This window comes from Rhinoderma darwinii, chromosome 2, assembly GCF_050947455.1.
Source record: "Rhinoderma darwinii isolate aRhiDar2 chromosome 2, aRhiDar2.hap1, whole genome shotgun sequence".
NCBI classification, from domain to species: domain Eukaryota; kingdom Metazoa; phylum Chordata; class Amphibia; order Anura; family Rhinodermatidae; genus Rhinoderma; species Rhinoderma darwinii.
The window spans coordinates 284,328,453-284,347,852 of record NC_134688.1 but is presented as its reverse complement, the minus strand read 5'-3'; the positions used below and the strand labels follow the sequence as shown (position 1 = coordinate 284,347,852).

General features: G+C 44.6%; 1 protein-coding gene across 1 annotated transcript in view; it reads left to right on the top strand.

Annotated features, from left to right (window-relative positions):
• The window catches only part of KIAA0319L (KIAA0319 like), a 139,605-nt gene that overhangs the window by 2,028 nt on the left and 118,177 nt on the right, over positions 1–19,400 (top strand). Inside the window, exon 2 of the mRNA XM_075853361.1 lies at positions 6,479–6,620. The gene's annotated coding sequence lies outside the window, so the exon portion shown is untranslated. The remainder of the gene's footprint in view (positions 1–6,478; positions 6,621–19,400) is intronic.

The window sequence follows — 19,400 nt, the reverse complement described above, 5'->3', positions numbered from 1 at the left end:
CGTCTTGATAGGGTTAGGGCTCATTCAAACGAGCGTAAAACTCGTCTGTGTGCTGTTTCACGCACCTACAAGCCTATTGAAGTCAATAGGTGCGTGATTTGCAAATTAATTCCATTGAAAAAAAGTCGTGCTTTGTGAGTGTGTGAAAAAACACATGCCACTCACAAAGCACATATACAAGAACGGAACGCACATGGACCAGATTTACATTTCTTACGTGCGTAAATTTGTCACGCTCGTGTGAATTAGGGCAGATTCAGACGACCGTGAGCGTTTTGCGCGCGCAAAAAACGCTGAGTTTTGCGCGCGTGGCAGCAGCGTGTCAGCTCCGTGTGCCCTGTTCATATGGATGCGCGGCTGCGTGCTTTGCGCGCAGCCGCCATCATTATGACACTCCGTTTGGATGTTTGTAAACAGAAAAGCACGTGGTGCTTTTCTGTTTACGTTCATTCTTTTACTGCTGTTGCGCGAATAACGTGCGTCCCACGGAAGTGCTTCCGTGGGGCATGCGTGATTTTCACGCACCCATTGACTTCAATGGGTGCGTGATGCACGAAAAACGCCGAAATATAGAACATGTCGTGAGTTTTACGCAGCGGACCCACGCTGCGCAAAACTCCCGGACTATCTGCACTGCCCCATAGGCTTGTATAGGTCCGTGCGACCCGCGTGAAAACCACGCGGGCTGCACGGACGCAAATCACGTTCGTGTGAATCCGCCCTTAAGCTCAGGACTCTGACTTGGTCATTCCAAAACACAAATCTTCTTTTTCAACCGTTTAGTTGATTTTCTTGCGTGCTTTGGGTCATTGTCTTGTAGTATCTCCCGACGTCTCTTCCACTTGAGGTCATGGACTGCCGCACTAACATTTTCCCGTGAAATGTTTTGATACACCTTTGAATTTATTATTCCCTAAGTGATCGAGAGGTGTCCAGGCCCTAAAGGCAGCAGAGCAGCCTCCAAAAATGACACTCCCTCCACCATGCTTTACATATGGGATGAGGAGTTGGTGTTGGTTTGCAGTTTTCTTTTTCCTCCATACATAGCCTTGTGCATTTGTGCTAAAAAGTTCCACTTTTGTCTCATCTGTCCATAGAACATTTTCCCAGGAGCATTGTGGAACAGCCTGGTGGTCTCAAGCAAACATGATGCAACGCAATGCTTTTTCTTGGAGAAGCGGTTTCCTTTGGGGTTCCCTTCCATGAACACCATTCGGGTATGTGCACACACACTAATTACGTCCGTAATTGACGGACGTATTTCGGCCGCAAGTACCGGACCGAACACAGTGCAGGGAGCCTGGCTCCTAGCATCATACTTATGTACGATGCTAGGAGTCCCTGCCTCGCTGCAGGACAACTGTCCCGTACTGAAAACATGATTACAGTACGGGATAGTTGTCCTGCAGCGAGGCAGGGACTCCTAGCGTCGTACATAAGTATGATGCTAGGAGCCCGGCTCCCTGCACTGAGTTCGGTCCGGGACTTGCGGCCGAAATACGTCCGTCAATTACGGACGTAATTAGTGTGTGTGCACATACCCTCCTTGTTCGGTGTTTTTCGGTGTCTTAACTAGATCCAGCACAGCCCTATTAGTGACAATAGTCACTATAAGATGGCTCATTTTCCCTGTAAGACTGTGTTCACATCAGCGTTGTGTTTCCGTTGGAGGTTTCCGTCGGGGTAGCCCCTCAATGGAAAGGCAAACGAAAACAATAGCTCCCGTTTGTATCACAATTGATCTCAATAATGACGGATACTTTGCTAATGGTTTCCATATGTCACCGTTCCATAAGGTTTTCCATTTCTTTTACGGAATCAATTGCGCAGTCGACTAAAAGAAACACAAAGCAAATGTAAACAGGCCTTAAGGGTATGTTCACACGCTGAGAGGCAGTTACGTGTGAAAAGACAGACTGTTAACAGCTGCCTCGTTTCACACGTAAAAGCTCCTCCTTGTAATTTACGAGGCGTCTGAGACGCTCGTAAACCTTGAGCCGTGCTTCATTGATTTCAATGAAGAACGGCTCAAATTACGTGGCAAAGAAGTGCCCTGCACTTCTTTGCCGAGGCAGTAAATTTACGGGTCGTCGTTTGACAGCTGTCAAACGACGACTCGTAAATAACAGGTCGTCTGCACAGTACGTCGGCAAACCCATTCAAATGAATGGGCAGATGTTTGCCGACGTATTGTAGCCATATTTTCAGACGTAAAACGAGGCATAATACGCCTCGTATACGTCTGAAATTTGGCCGTGTGAACATACCCTTACTGGAAAACATGGTGTAAAAGTAAAAATTACGTCTACCACATGTCTTTTCTGACCTTTGAGGGACAGACCATAATAATAAATTAACTAAAAATGAAACATAAAATATCCACCCAAAAAAGTCCCCAACGCCAATCATTATCGTGATGATAGCGCTGATCCATTTACCCTAAAATAGACATGTAATAAATCCAAATTTACAGTAGACAATGACCATCACAAATAAAAGGCCTATTTTATTGCCAGAAAAAATTAGCTGAAATGTAAAAAAAGCATTTTTTTCTACTATTGTTTTCAAAATATAAGCCTAAAAATTCTAGAATGTAAAAGGATGTGTATAAAAATCATGAAAAAAATAAACCTGCATTTTCTACAATGCCTACAAAAATCACGTCGCTAGCCCAACAAATAAAAAAGTTATACGCATACTAAAAATGGCTAAACAGTGTCTGGTCCTGAAGGCTCAAAACAGCCCGGTCCTGAACCGGTTATTAGACAAAGCACCTGTGAAACCCACACTTCCAATCTTATTTACTTAATTGATATAAACTTTGCCAATTAGCTCTTGAAGTCATTAAGGGTAAGGCCACACGGTGCGTCGTTGACGCGGTTTTGTTGCATTTGAAAACCGCATGCGGTCAACTGCATGCGTTTTTTGTCTCTGTAATGCTGCAGTTGTGTTGCGTTTTTAAAGGAAATAATTGATGGACATAGTTTTCACCCGTGTTGAAGTTTGTTAGGTGCTGCCTGTATATAGTTCATTACAAGGCATTGCAGAACTGTTAGGCCTCATTTACACGAACGTAATATACGCGCGTGCTTTGCACGCATGTCGTACGCACCTATATTAGTCAATGGGGCAGTTTAGACGATGCGTGAATTGCGCTCAGCGCGTGTGCGCAGAAAAAAACTCACGACATGTTCTATAATCGTGCGTTTTTCGCGCACTCACGCACCCATTGAAGTCAATGGGTGCGTGAAAACCACGCATGCCGCACGGAAGCACTTCCGTGCGAACTGCGTGATTTGCGCAAGAGCTGTCAAACTCCTGAATGTAAACAGAAAAGCACCACGTGCTTTTCTGTGTACAAACATCCAAACGGAGTGTCAAATTCGAGATGAGCGCACCGAACTTCACCGGGTTCGGCCAAACTCGTTTTGACCGAAACCGGTAAAAAATGTTCGGGTACGCGACGTCAGGAGACAGTCACTGTCCACGGTGCTGAAAGCGTTAAACTGGTTCAGCACCATGGACAGTGACTTCCGCTCCGAAAATCCATGAACCTGTAAAAAAAAAAAGACGTTCTGACTTACCGATAACTCCGGTCCGACCTCCCGGGATGACAGTTCAGTCCAAGTGACAGCTGCAGCCAATCACAGGCCAAGCACAGGCTGCAGCCAATCACAGGCTGCAGCGGTCTCATGGACTGCGGCGTCATCCTGGGAGGTGGGGCCGGATGACAAGAGAGGGACGCGTCACCAAGGCAACGGCCGGGAGCCCGGACTGGGGGAAGCAGGAAGTTCTTGGTAAGTATGAAAGTCTTCTTTTTTTATTCACAGGTTGGTGTATATTGTGTTCGGCATTCACTGTCGAGGGTGCTGAAAGAGTTACTGCCGATCAGTTAGCTCTTTCAGCACCTTGGACAGTGACGGGCGTCGACTAGCCTCATCTCTATGATGGCGGCTGCGCGAAAATCACGCAGCCGCGCATCATACACGGATGACACACGGAGCTGCCAAGTGCCTTTTGCGCGCGCAAAACGCAGCGTTTTTTGCGCGCGCAAAACGCACACGCTCGTGTAAATGAGGCCTTAGGGTATGTTCACACGACAGCGTCCGTAACGGCTGAAATTACGGGGATGTTTCCGCCTGAAAACATCCCCGTAATTTCAGCCGTAACGGCATGTGCAGGCGCTTGAACGCCGCGTCCATTACGGCCGTAATTGGCGCTGCTATTCATTGGAGTCAATGAATAACGGCTCCAATTACGGCCAAAGAATTGACAGGTCACTTCTTTGACGCGGGCGTCCATTTACGCGCCGTCATTTGACAGCGGCGCGTAAATATACGCCTCGTGTGAACAGACAAACGTCTGCCCATTGCTTTCAATGGGCAGATGTTTGTCAACGCTATTGAGGCGCTATTTTCGGACGTAATTCGGGGCAAAAACGCCCGAATTACATCCGTAATTAGTGCGTGTGGACATACCCTTAGCAAAAACACAAGCAGTTCAGCAACAACTTTGGCAGCGCGGTTATTAACTGCATGCGGTCGGACATTATGAAGATGCGGTCAACCGCACAAAAAACACATAATAATATGATAGCAGCAGTCTGTCCGTAAAAAAAATTTCACCATTGACTTCTATTGAAAAATGACTTGCTGCCGTTTAAAAACGCAACATAAACGCACCGTGACTGCACCGTGTGGCCTTACCTCTGACGAAGCACCAGCGAAACGCGCGTCGGGTCAAGCAGAGGTCCCCTCTCCCGGTCCTGATCTCCTATTCATCTTTTACTACGTAGGTGTAGGTATATTGCTCTGCATGTTATATGTACTTAGGACTGCACTTTATATTTATTATATTATACATATGTGTCCATCTGTGCAAACGTATCATGCCTAGCACCTGCCCAATAATATGTATTTATGCACTTTAGCCGTATATAGGATTTTTTGACCATTTTAACATCTGGGGGGGCCACTCTGCTTTTATGTTCGGATTCCATTTCTGTTCGAGGGTCCATTTCATTTTACTATGTATAACTGTTAGGGTATGTGCACACACACTAATTACGTCCGTAATTTACGGACGTATTTCGGCCGCAAGTTCCGGACCGAACTCAGTGCAGGGAGCCGGGCTCCTAGCATCATACTTATGTACGACGCTAGGAGTCCCTGCCTCGCTGCAGGACAACTGTCACGTACTGAAAACATGATTACAGTACGGGACAGTTGTCCTGCAGCGAGGCAGGGACTCCTAGCATCGTACATAAGTATGATGCTAGGAGCCCGGCTCCCTGCACTGAGTTTCGGTCCGGGACTTGCGGCCGAAATACGTCCGTCAATTACGGACGTAATTAGTGTGTGTGCACATACCCTAATAAAGACTGTCTGTATTTTTTCAAATACTTGGTCGTGACTTGCTTCTTTTTCTGTTTTTTTTTTTTTTTTTTTCCTAACACAGAGGTTATGTATGGAAATGTATGGGGACGAGCGATCAGAGTAACAATCACTCGTCCTCATGCATAAGGCTGTATTCACACGGTTCATTAATACCGCGATTTGCAGCGATTTTGTAAAGAGCTGTAAAAAAAAAATGCATGCATTTTTCAGCCATGCGGCAATTAATGTGGCAAAACCACACCGTGTGAATACACCCATACCTAGCATTAGTGAAAGGAGCAAAGGATCGGTGCTCGTATTTGCGATCCATATTGGGCCATGTAATAGGATCTTTACTTTTCTCCCCGCATCGTGTATATTTACTCAATGTGCTCAATAAAAGACACAAACTACATCTGTCTGTGTGTTATTAGTTTAGTTAGTTTGTGTTTGTCTATAATTGTGACTTAGGCTTCGTTCACATCTCCGTACATGGGTTCTGTCGGAGCTTTCCGTTAGGGGAACCCATGAACGGAATCCTGACTGAAACAAACGGAAACCATAGGTTTCCGTTTGCATCACCATTGATTTCAATAGTGACGGATCCGGTGCAAATGGTTTCCGTTTGTCCTCGTGCAAGGGTTCCGTAGTTTTGACGCAATGAATTACGCAGTCGACTACGTTATTGATCCCATCAAAACAACAGAACCATTGCGCAACGGTGACAAACGGAAACCATTTGCACCGGATCCGTCACCATTGATATCAATGGTGATGCAAACGGAAACCTATGGTTTCCGTTTGTTTCAGTCAGGATTCCGTTCATGGGTTCCCCTGACTGAAAGCTCCAACGGAACCCATGAACGGAGCCCCGACGCAGATGGGAATGAAGCCTTAGATAACAATCTGACCACATTTTATTGGTATTTAATGCAGAAATCCAGGTAATTCCAAATGGTTCACATACAACTGTAGGTTCCCTGGAAACGACGAGCACCAATTCTCCTTGCAGACATTTTATGTGGTGTATTGCATACATTCATTTACCCTTATGGCTGCACATGTGAAACAAGAATGATGACTTGTTCTGTCTTTTCTCACAGCTGAGGATACTGAAGTAAAATATTGCTCAAGAAGCAGAAATCCATTTTGAAGCCCCTGTCCCACTACCGTCTAGTCGGGGGTAGTGATGGTGCAGTTGCTACTACATGAATATTATATTGTGGAGCAGCTGACATGATTCAGGTGAGAATGTGTATTCAATACCTATTCCTTAGGCACAGGTTCCATGGCGATGTTATACACAGCAGTTATCGCAATTTTTGTGATTATGGTAGCTCGCAGTGCACTATAGTGTGTTATCACCCATAGCGCCAACCTATAGGGGGCACATGAAATCGCAATTGTACATGCTGTATCATGTAATCACCATTTCGTGATCAAAAAATAATTTAATGTTGCCGCAATAAAAAATGCTGTGAAGCCATGGCATAATGGTGTATTCACACACTGCATTTGGATCTTTTTCTGTTGTGCCATTGACTTTGTTTTCTCATCCAGCTCCTTTTTATTATCATCTGTAGTGAATAGGTGCTTTATACAGCTGAATACTGATCCGTGGTGGCAGCAGGCCCACAAAATGTTTAAAAATGGAGTTTAATTCTCCTTAGCAACAGACCACAGGCTGACATTTTCTCAGAATGTACTGCTAAAGAGGTAGTGAATTACAGTCGGTACCTCAGAAGTATCAAGTAGAATTGTAAAAACTGAGTTTTACGTAACCGTTCCTTGTCATGCATATAAGCAAAGAGCGTCTTATGTGCAGCCGCTTTAGAAGGTGTAGTAAAAACAAAGAGCACATCTTTGGCTGGGTTTACCTCACATTTTTGTTGCATTTTTAACATGCATATTTCTTTTTTTTATTTACTAACTTTATTTGCACTTGGAAAAACTGTATAATGAAAAATAATGGTTGTGAAATAGCTTGTAGGACTTCCTGACGAAAACTTGTAATATAAACTAAGCTAAATAATATCGACATTTTGTAAAGCTGCCTCTGTGCATAGAGTCGGTCATGAAAGAACAAGCCAAGTTAATTATGAAGTATGTTCGTCCATGACCTGGCTGCGAATCCCGGCTTTGTTCTGTAGAAGGAAAAAGGTAACTGTAAACCATTTGACGCAGGAGGTGCAAATGACCGTCTTGACAAACTTTTTACACATGTCCTGAGGAGCAAAGATGGGCAAAATACTATAGTTTATACGCGCATTGGCTACCTGGCTTCTGGGATTTGTTCATCTGTTTTGCAAGAGGTGCAGGTGATTTTAAGGGGCACGGGTCTATTTGTAAGAAGGGTCCCTTAATGATAACCTAATCACAAAGTGTGCCACTTTTGGCACCTCCATCGATCAGCTGTAATCTGTGTGGAAACCTGGCAGTAAGTGTTAAATTCCCCTGCAGCGCCACCACAGGGGAAATTAAGCAGGACAGGACAGGTCCTCCAGAGCAAGAGATGCTCTTTGTAACCACTCTTCACTGTGGCCGAGAGATTTGGATCCAGAACAGAGGACCCACCTCTATTAACTCAGAATTCAATAATAGGGTATATTAAAATTGGTTTTCTAAACTAGACAACCCCATTAAATTCTTAAGATTTTCTTCTCTTAGCCAGGACTGGTATCTTTGTTGGCAGCTGAAGTTTAAGATTTGTAAAAGAACACACTTTATTATTAAATTAAGTTGTTCTCCCATGACTGATCCTCTAAAACGCTTTTCAAGGTGTTAGAGGTAGTATTAGAATATATATTAGAATATATATGGAACTTTCTACTTGCAGATTGTGTTTTTATTTATCTAAAGGCAGTTTTTGACCTGGGTATGAAATTGCTCAAGGCTCCTTTTGTATTATAAGTCACGTATGACCGCAAATTTACCAGTGTGTAAACAGGGAGGTGGAAAGGAATTGTTCCACGCCATAAAAACTTAACTCTTCCTTATGATCTGGTACACAAGTTCACCTGCAGTAGGGATGTCTTACATATACACAGTCGAGTCACATCATTATGACCACCAGCTAATATCCAGAGTAACCGCTGTGTGCAGCACGGACAGCAGCTAAACGGGCTGGGAGTGACTCCATTAGGTGGTCTCCGGTATCTGGAGCCGTGCTGACTGCAGTGCATCCCACATTTGCTGGAGGGTTCATAGAACAAACAAGATGATCGAGGTGGTCCCACAGATGCTCAATTGGGTTCAAGTCTGTCAAATTAGGGAGCCAGGAAAGTATTTGGTAGTCTTTGTCGTGCTCTTCCAACCACTGTCAGACATTTCTAGCCGTGTGACATGTCGCAATGTCTTGCTGGAAGATTCCATCTGCCCCAGGGAAGACAAACCACATGTATCGGTGGACGTGATCTGCAACGATGGATTCCGACCAAAATCAGTTCAGAGTGCCTCCCACATGGATGAGTGGGCCCAGAAAATGCCATGAAAAAATACCCCAGACCGTAATGCTGCCGCCACTAGCTTCTATTCTTCCAGCAATGGTTGCAGGGTGTTTGTTCTCTGATGTTTCTCGCCTGACACGCCATCGTCCATCCGTTCGATGAAGCAGAAAACGTGACTCATCAGAGAAGCCAATCACCGGTGGTCCAATTCCGATACTGCCGTGCAATTTGAAGCCTTTTTTTCTGATGCAACTTTGTTAGTGACCATCCGTCTGCTCCGGAGCCCCATATGCAGTAGGGTTTGCTGAACTGTTGTTTTAGACACACGTCTGGTAGCCCCCTGATTGATTTTCACGGGGAGCTGCCCCACTGAAGAGTGTCATTCGGACCTCGCACACCTTCGTAGCCAATGTTCACCTCTCATATCAAAGGCATGTGGTGCTCTTTAGTTTCCACGTCGGTTATTCCCAATGGTGCCATTTGTCTACTCACTATAAACTTTCACCACAGCAGCACGCGAACAGTTCACAATCTGCGCTGAATGAGAAATACTGTCACCCTTGGCCCGAAAGCCAATAATCATCCTTTTTTGCAACTCTTTTACCCATGGCAACAACGAGTGATATGTGTTCAGACAGCCTGCCGCACACCTTATATACCCACCAAGCCAGCCCACGACACCTATTGACAACTATTTACTCTACTCACCACTTTTCAAAAGTGGTGAGAAAATGGGGCTGGCGTTAGCTAAATACGAAAGCCCTGGTTTTATTAAATAAATTGCATTTCCAAGTAAATGTCAATGAGGGCTTATATGTAAAGCTGTAACATTGGAACAAGCGATTTTCTTTTAGCTGTAAACGCTAGGAGTAGGCAGTCCGGTTCTGAGTGCTGAAACAGGATGAGGATACCACAGCGTCAGATTTCAGCCCTTAGAAGAACCCTTAAGCCTTCCATCACTGACAGGCAGATGAAAAGATTAGCTTAGTAGATTGCTTTCACATAAGTATTAAGAGCTACAAAGCTTCATTATAGGGCATTGTGCATTTATATCTGTTTACCGTTTACATATTTTAACCATTTACTTTAATTGGGAATAATCTCATCTACTAGAAAAAACTTGTCTAATACTTTGTTGTGCTATAGCTTGTCAGACATGTTGGGATGGCTCTCTGATATCTATGGTGGGTGAGACAATTCCCGGCTCACAAATACGGGAAAGGGAAGGATTGCATAAGTTCAAAGAGATTTTGCAACATGTTGGAAAATCTCTTTGTGGGACACTTGTAATAATCAGAAACAGACGATCGCTCCCTATACACGGTCTAAGGATAAAAATAGTGAATTGTTGTAGGACTACGTTAAAGTGGAACACATTTTAAAATAGACTTTTATACTAGGCCGGGCCTTTAGGAGTAATTCTAGGATAGATTTGTTCTCTTTGTAGAGGTGTAGAATTTCCTATAATAAATATAGTAGCTTTTGTATGGCAGCTATTGGATGCGTCTGTAAGGCTCTGTTCACATCTGCGTTGGAGGCTTCGTCGCGGATTCTGTCACATTTGGCTGAAAAAATAACGCAGCATGCAGAACTTTTTATTTCTGACGAACTAATGGACACCATGATGGATCCCGACAGGACCCATTATAAGTGGGTCCGTTGGGCGCTGCTGGTGTCTGTCGTGATGCGCATCCGGATTTCTATAAGTTTTGTTCCTATGACGGAGCAGAACAACGGAATTGAATAATGCAGATGTGAACGAGGCCTACTGCATCCATGGGCTAAATATGGCATCAGTCATGTAAGCACTAGCATTCAGTTAGCAACAGGGTTACATGGCATACATGTTCTGGGTCAGCACAAAGGACGAATCCATGGGCTAAGTGACTAGGACAATTGGTAGAATGATTATTATTATGGTTAGTGCACTACTTTTCTGTGGGCATGTTTACTTGTTTAACATGGCTGTCTGTCTCTGACATGGAGAACAATGTAAGAGATTCTTCTGCACAGACAGACAGACAGATGTTACTGCAGTTAGAAATACTTTAAGGGTAAGGCCCCACAGAGTCACATTGACCCGGCCGCGATGCGACTGAAAACTGCGCCGGCACGCTGTTCGGCGCAGTTGTCAAATTGCTTGTTATTGACCTCACAATGTTGTGGATAAAACCGCTATTTACCCTCCAAAATCTTGCGGCCATAAGGGTATTTTCATTATGGCTGCATGATTTTGCTGGGTCAATACCACTCCATAGGGCCTTAACCTACAAGTTGTACTCCTTCATAAGCCACTATTAAACTGTTAGATACCAGGATAGTATTAAAGTTGTTTTCCCAGAATCATAAGTTATCACCTCTCCACAGTATAGGTGATAATTTTCTGATCGCTGGGACCCCCACTAATCGTGAGAACAAGGGTCCCAAACCCCCATTCCTCTTCACTACTTCGAATGCAGTGAGAAGGACAATGAATGGAGTGGCGGTCGAGCGTCGGCTGTTGCAGTCATTCCAATAGACTTTGAATGGAGCAGCAGTGCGCACGCTCGACCGCCACTCCATTCAATGTCCTCCTCACTGTGATCGAGCAGTGAGTAGAAATGGGGGTAAAGGACCCCAATTCTCACCCTAATTCTCACGATCAGTGTGGGTCCTAGCGATCAGAAAATGATCACCTATCCTGTGGATAGGTGATAATTTATGATTCTGGGAAAACCCTTTAACTGAATGCCAGGGAGGTCACATGACTAATGCCTTCCAGTAAGCCGTTTAATGCATTACATTCAGACTTTGCTTTCTTCTAGTTAGTGGCTATGCGAGCAGAAATTTTAAATACCTGTATCTGAGAAAATTGAATGATTTCGTATTCTATAAACAGAAAAATAGAAACAAATTACCCCTTTACGTCAGAAATCTACCTGGAATGTTTTGTTTCCCACTTTCTGTAAACTACATGGCAATGTTTCTGTACTCTGAGTACGTGTGCTCTTTACAGTAATTGTTCCATCACTTGACAAATATTTATTTCACAGCGGCACCAAAACCGTCTGAAGTGATGTCTTACCTTGAACAACTCCCGTCATCACCTCTTCACTGACACCCAGTGATATGTAACTGTGCCGGCACTAGCCTCAGTGCACCTGCTCACGCCATTGTTTGTAACTTGTGTTTAATAGCCGAGCCTGGAAAGTCTTTTTAGAGTTAGGGAGTTTAAGTATTTGCAAATTCAACATTTGCTGGAAAACAAACTGCAGGTTACATGGGGAAATCCAGTCAAATTGATCTGATACGGGATGGATACATGTAAGAATATCATTACGTGAAGAGAAGTTTTTATACAGTTTTTAAACCCCTTTGATTCCTTAGAGATTTCTGTTATCCAAAGACTGACGCAGTTTGAGGTTGTCTCGTGAAGTCATAGAGGGGAGTCTCACACTCGGGACCCCCTCTATGAAAAAAACAAAAACGGAGAGACACTCTGTAAGGACTCGAACCTTTTATCTGAATGGCCACCATGTAATACTATATTTCCTGGCTAGCTGCATCTTCCCCTGGCAAAATCAGCTGTTTGCTTGGGGTGACGAGAGTCAGACATGAGCTAATACATGAGCTCCGTTCTAAAAAGGGATGTCTGATGAGACAACCCCTTTAACAGATTTGTAGTAACAGCCCTGCCGGTCTGGAAATCAATGGTGGTTAAAAATCACAGAACTCGAATATTAAATTATCAATTTGACTGGATTTCCTCTTTAACTTCCTCCTACACTTGAACGTAACAGTAATTCTATTTTAGCGGTGCCTTCCTGCAAATGGACATACAGTTACGTCCAGTTGATGGCATGGGCACAGGAGCTGTGCCCGCACTATCCGCAGCGGGTGCCAGCTGTAATATACAGCCGACATCCCACTGTAACGGCCAGGATTGGAGTTACCTCTGATCCTGGCTCTCTAAACTCTTAGATGCTGTGGTCAATAGTGACCGCAGCATCTATGTGGTTAGACAGAGCGAGATGGCTCCCTTTGTCATCCATTGGCACCCTCTGATGCACCGATGGGTTACTATGGCAACCAGCGGCCTAACAAAGGCCTGCCATAGCTGTAAGCCTATTAGGCTAATGGCACGGCTTAATAGATTTCCTGTTGGTAAAATATATCAAAGCATTATGGATGCAGTCAAATGATCGCATTGTGAAGTCCCCTGGTGGGGCTAAAAAAAAAAAATAAAGTTGATTTAAAACAGCGTTCACATTAAAAAAAAGATTTTAAAAAAGTGGTTTTATACAGCAAATGTGTATAAAAAAAAGACACATTTATGCTATAGCTGAAATCGTAACGACCCATACAATAAAGTTATCCGGTTTTATGGCTGTGCGAATGCGGCGACGCAAAAATGAAACAAAAAAACAGGTGGTCCTGAAGGCCAAAATAGGCTCGTCCTGAAGGGGTTTAAGAACATTTTCCCCGAATCTCCAAAAACTTACCTGTAAATTGAAATTTCTGGGCAAAGCTTACATATGATTCCGGGAAAGTTTAGTGACAAATAATGTGGCTGTCATTGCACATCATGTAATTTGTTACCTAGCTTTCCTAGAAGTACAAAGATGGCAGACCTAGGGGCCTTTATTAGGCCACCAGGCTGCCATAACAACCATTGTAAACGGCCGATCACGCTGCGGGGGAGGTGTGATGACATATTTTGAGGGGGCGCCCCCTGATTCTAATTTAAATGCCGCGGTCACACTTGACCGCAGCATTTAAGGTTTTAAATGGGTAGAATCAAAGTGAACTTTGATTCCTCCCGCTGGAGTGAGTATAACACAGCCGTCACCCTTTGTGTATGGAGCGCTCTCCATACTTCCCCTTGGCGACAGCAACGTAATAGTACGTGGCATGTGGCCAAGGGGTTAAAATGTAACATACTTTTTTTATAGCGTTTTTGGTGGCATTTTTATTTACTGGTATTTTGTACCTGCTGCTTTTTCTGGCGTTTTTGAAGTCCTATTGCGAAGTATAGGGAAAAATGCATGAAAAAAAAAACCGCCATACCCAGAGCATGTTGCATTTGGGAAAAACCGCCACTGACCACAAAATTTTCTAAAATATGCCACAAACTAAAATTCAGTTGTATGTAGGTTTGTGCCAATACCAGAATTTGTACTTCAATAACGTTCAGGGTCCCGTTCTGACTGAAAGCTCAGACGGAACGTCAGAACGGTACCCCAATGCAGATGTGAACAGAGCCTAACGGATGCAAATAAAAATCCCATTGATTTCAATGGGATTTTTAACGGATCCGTTTTTATTAGTTATTTAGGGAAAAAACAGATCAGAGTAACGGATTATACAACGCAAGTGGGAACTTATCCTAAGGCTGTATTCACACGACGGAGTGTTAAATGGATTATACAACGCGAGTGTGAACTTAGTCTAAGGCTGTATTCACACGACCAGGTGTGAAAAACGGCCGATTTGCACCCATGTGGGACCCGTTTTCACGGATCATTTATAGACTTGGGTATATTGAGGGATCCGGGAAAACGGGCAAAAAAACGGCTGTGTGAATAGCCCCATAGACATGCATTAATTTTAACGTCACGGCAGTAAAAAAAACATCCGTTACACGGCCAACTTTTCCTGTTGTCTGAATAAGCACTGAAACATTTTAAGGGCTACTTCACACTGAGTTTTTTTACGCTGTTTTTGAAGCGGCAAAAAAAAAAAAATGTCCAAAATCGTGGGAGGCTGAGGTGTCCTTTTCCCGCGAGCGGAAAAAACGCATGCGGGGAAAAAGCAACATGCTAATTCTTGCCGCGGTCCCATCTCTGACCTCCCATTGAAATGAATGAAAAAACTTTTTTGCCTGCGGTGCTCAATGGCCGCGGCCGGAAAAAGGCACAAAAAACGTGGCGAAGAAAATGCAGACAGGGCCTGAAGGAATTTTGAGGCAGATTTTTCTGCCTGCAAAAAACTCTGTGTGAACATATCCTAAGGCAGGTGACTTTTCATGAAACACCTTTTTGTTTACCTGACATATGGTAAAATTTTCTTAGTAAAATATATTACATGTCTCAAATTTCAAAAGTGTCTCTTTTGGCTTTTACAAAATGTACAACTAAAAAATCCCTGCAAGAAATGTAAGGAAAACAAAAAGGGAAAGGAAAGCTATGTTCACATTGTCGCTGTGTTCACTTCTGTTGGGATTCCACTGTTTTTGATCACAAGACACAACATTCCGCAATGCTATACTTGTCTTCAAAGAGAACCTTTCACGTCCCCATACGTGTGCAGCTGAGTGCAACATGTAATAGGCAGGGCTGCACAAACCCTGGGGCACTTTACAATTTTTCCCTACCCATCTCCATTCTTTAGATATCGGTGCCGTTATCTTTGGCACCCAATATTTAAATAACCCCCTGAACTGTCAATGGGGCGTGTAATGGCAAGGGCGCGTGTTACTATGGATGTGACACTGTCCAATCAGCTGTGGACAGTGTCACAGCAAGAGCTGGAGAGAGAAGATGTCACGGAGCGGGTTAGTGGACCCACTAGGCCGTACCGCCGCAGCGGGGAGGCAGCTGGCCAAACAACAGGACACCCCAGAAATACAATGTCCCGCACAAGGGTACCTGAATAGTCCAGATGGTGGCCGCAGCTCTGGCACAGATGAGATGGGTGCAGCAGATGGCGCCAAACGTGGCGGATGACACAGGAGCCGCAAGTTGCGCCAGACGTGGCGGATTCCTCCGGACGTGGCAGATTCCTCCGGACGTGGCGGATTCCTCCGGACGTGGCGGATTCCTCCGGACGTGGCGGATTCCTCCGGACGTGGCAGATGACACAGGACGTGGCACGACTTGATACTAGGGCAAAGCACAGGAACGGGGAACAAGGTACGGGTAACAACAGGAACGAGAAACACTAAGGGTCCATTTGCAAGACAGACTGGGAAAACTAACAACGCTCAGGCATCGAACTAGGAGGCTGGACCCCTCTTATAGCCCAGGGTACTCACGGGTCAAAGGTCGTTCAAGATGTGCGGGCTCCGGCGGAGGTGAGTGGATGCAAGCGCTGGCGTCTCCTGAGGAGGAGGCTGGGGCCAGCGCTTTCCGACTCGTGGCTGCGGCTGTCAGCGGGAGGCTGGAGCTGACAGCCCGCAGCCACGGACATTACAGGAGAGCTTGGAGCTGTGCGCGCATTCTTGTGCATGCTCTCACTCTTCAACTCTCGGGAGACAAGGACAAGACTGTGTGATCTCTCGCGAGAGATCACATAGTCTTGTTCTTATCTCCCGAGAGCTGAAGAGTGGTTGACAGTGTGGACGCACAGCTCCGAGCTGCACACGCACACTCTCTCCTCTCTCCAGCTCTTTCTGTCACACTGTCCATAGCTGATTGGACAGTGTCACAGCCATAGTAACACACCCCCTTGCCATTACACGCCCCATTGACAGTTCAGAGGGTTATTTAAATATTTCTGCTAGCCCCATTCAGATGATTCAAACTATCGCAGAAACTTCTGTATTGGACAGAGCATGTAGGACATGTCCTATCTTGTGCAGTGCACTTCTACGGCCAGGACACGTTCTCGTAAATAAATGGGAAGGTGTCCATGAAAAATAGAAGTGAATGCCTCCGTAAGTGCGGTCTGCAATTACGGACGATTTTTACAGCCGTGTGCATGGGGCCTTATCCAGAATTCTGTGCTTCTTTGTCCAGTCCAGCCTCCTGGAACACATCATCCCAGGAGGCCGGGCTGAAGGACGGAAGAGGGACGTGTCGCCATGGCTGCGTAAAACGTTAAAACAAAATAAATTATACTTTCCTATAACACTCTCCTTCCTGCAGTCCGGCCTCTTGGGATGCCATTTCATCCCACGTGAACGCTGCAGCCAATCACAGGTTGCAGCGTCACATAGCCTGCAATGTCATCGTAGGAGGCCGAAATACACGCAGAGAAGAAGGAGGTAAGTATCAAATTTTTTTCATTTTTTTTTTTTCAAGAGGTGCTTTCCGCAGCGGAAACTCCTTCCGAAAAACCGCACCACAATGTGGTTCGATTTTTCAGACAAAGTGCTGTAAGTTCCAGGTCGGATGCGCTGCACAATTTTTACGCAGCGTATCCGACCTGTTGGAACCTGGGCTTAGGGTGCAATCACACGCAGCAGATTTTGTTGCAGAAATTCATTCCATTTATTTGAATGGAGCTTTCTGAAATCCATACACATGTCGCAGGAAAAAAAACATCAAGATGAATGTAACATAAAATGTGCCGCGTGTGACTGCGCACTTAGGGTCAATGCACACGATGCGTATTACGTGTGGTTTTGCAGCGCGTATTTGCGTGCGGCCAAATCGCAGCGTAATACAGTACCAGTAGACAATAAGATTCCAGGAAACCTCATGTACACGCTGGTGTATTTTGCACGTAAATTGACCTGCGGTGCGGATTTGAATATCTGCAACATGTCAATTTATCTTGCGTTTCCGCTTGCGAATTGTCTCTGCCTAGTGCTGTGGAAAATTACCCCAAAATCTGCAGCATGAAAACGTGCTGAAAAACGCATCACAATGTAAAAATTGCACCGCACAATGCACAACTTTTTACCTGCGAATTTCCTTCGTATTGCTGCGGTTTTGGGGCATATGTTCCACAGCAAAATACGCAACGTGTGCATGTAGCCTTCGCTGGGTTCACACGTTGCAGATTTTGGTGCAAATTTGAGGCAGATCTCACTCTTTGCATTGCAAATGCTAAAAACCGCAATGTAAATAAATCCATGACAAATCCACAGCGTCTAAGCTCAGCTTGAGGGTATGTTCACACTGCTTATTTTCAGCCGTTTTTTAAGGCGTAAATGCTTTGAAAAACGGCTGAAAAAACGGAAGCTGAACGCCTCCAAACATCTGCCCATTGATTGCAATGGGAAAAACTGCGTTTCGTTCCGAAAATAAGTGCATGTCACTTCTTGAGCCGTTTTTCATCCTGTCAATAGAAAAGCAGCTCCAAATATGGCCGCAAAAAACCGCTTTAAAAAAACGTTTGTGGTTTCAAAAATGGCTGAAAATCAGAGGCTGTTTTCCCTTGAAAACGGCTCCATATTTTACTGACGTTTTTCGTTTTGCGTGTGAACATAACCTGAGGCCTGATTCGCACGGACGCTTGTTTTTCAATAGGGCCGTTCACACAGCCGTCGTTTCAATGGACTGTGTGAAGAGTCCATTGAAAAATAGAACCTGTCCTGTTTTGTTCCGTTTTCACGGATCCCTTCATAGGATCGATTCTATAGGGATCTGTGAAGAAGGGACCCGCAGCGGGGCACCTCGGACGTGAAAAATGGACGTGCGGTTTTGCCATGCGTATATGCATACGGCAAATCCGCAGCATATTACAGTACCAGCAAAGTAAATTTGATTTCAGGAAATCCCATGTACACGCTGCGGTTTTTTTCGGCAGGTAAATTCATCTGATGTGACACTCTGACCTGGTCTGGAATCACTGCTTTTGCAAAAATCGGAACTCAGGCTCTCAATGCATTCCTATGGAGCCTCGTTCTGGCTCACATAGGAATGCATTGAGAGTCTGACGTGGGCCAGCGCAAGACACGAAAACAAAGTGATGCTCGTGTCGGTAAGTATTTCTGCACACAGCGCCCTACTGAACCACCAATGTACAAATGGACGGGGAAATAAAAAAAAAAAAAAAAAATGGACTGCTTCTTTAAATTCCGCCCCGCAGGTCAATTTATTAACGTTTACTCTGCGTTTTTCCGCAGAGTATATCTCATCCACTTTGCTGCTACTGTAAATGGAATTTGCGCACAGAATTCAGTTGTGGAAATCCCGCAGCGTTTACGCTACGTGGGAACCCGGCCTTGGGGTGCATCTAGATAAGACTTTTTTAGCCTTCATTTTTTGACCGGCAGCTATCTAAGCTATCTATGTAACGGAATTCTGCAGAAACTAGCAGGATTTCGACAGCGGAAAGACCGCATCATTTCGTACATTTTAAACTGCAGAAAATGGTGCAGATTTTGCGGCGCTTTTCTCAATGCTGGGAGATGGTGACATCCTGAAAAACGCAGCAATTCAGTTCACTTTCCGCAGCAGCAATTGACATGCTGTGGTATAAAATATGCACATCGTAGGTGATTGTCTGCGTGGAAATTTTACCCAGCGTGTGGATGTGATTTGTTAAATCTCAACCACTTTGCTGCTACTGTATTCTGCATATTTTCTGTCCGCAATTCTGGACGGAAAATATGAAATTCCGTTATGTTTGGACAAGCCCTTAGGGTGCAGTAACATGCTGCAGATTTGTTGCAGACATTTTTGTGACTGAAAATCAAGTCCATTCATCTGAGTGGAACTTGCAGAAATCCATGTACCTGCTGCAGAAACAACCACATTCAGGTGAATGGGGCTTCTTCAAAAGGTATTGATTCAAAAAATTCAACAACATCAAAAAAATACCAAAGTTTTGTGTCCTTATGTCCACCATGGACATCATGGCCGCATGCATGTGGCAAAAAAAATAGGTGTTTATTAACACAGCCCAAAAATAACGCATGCAGCATGCTTGA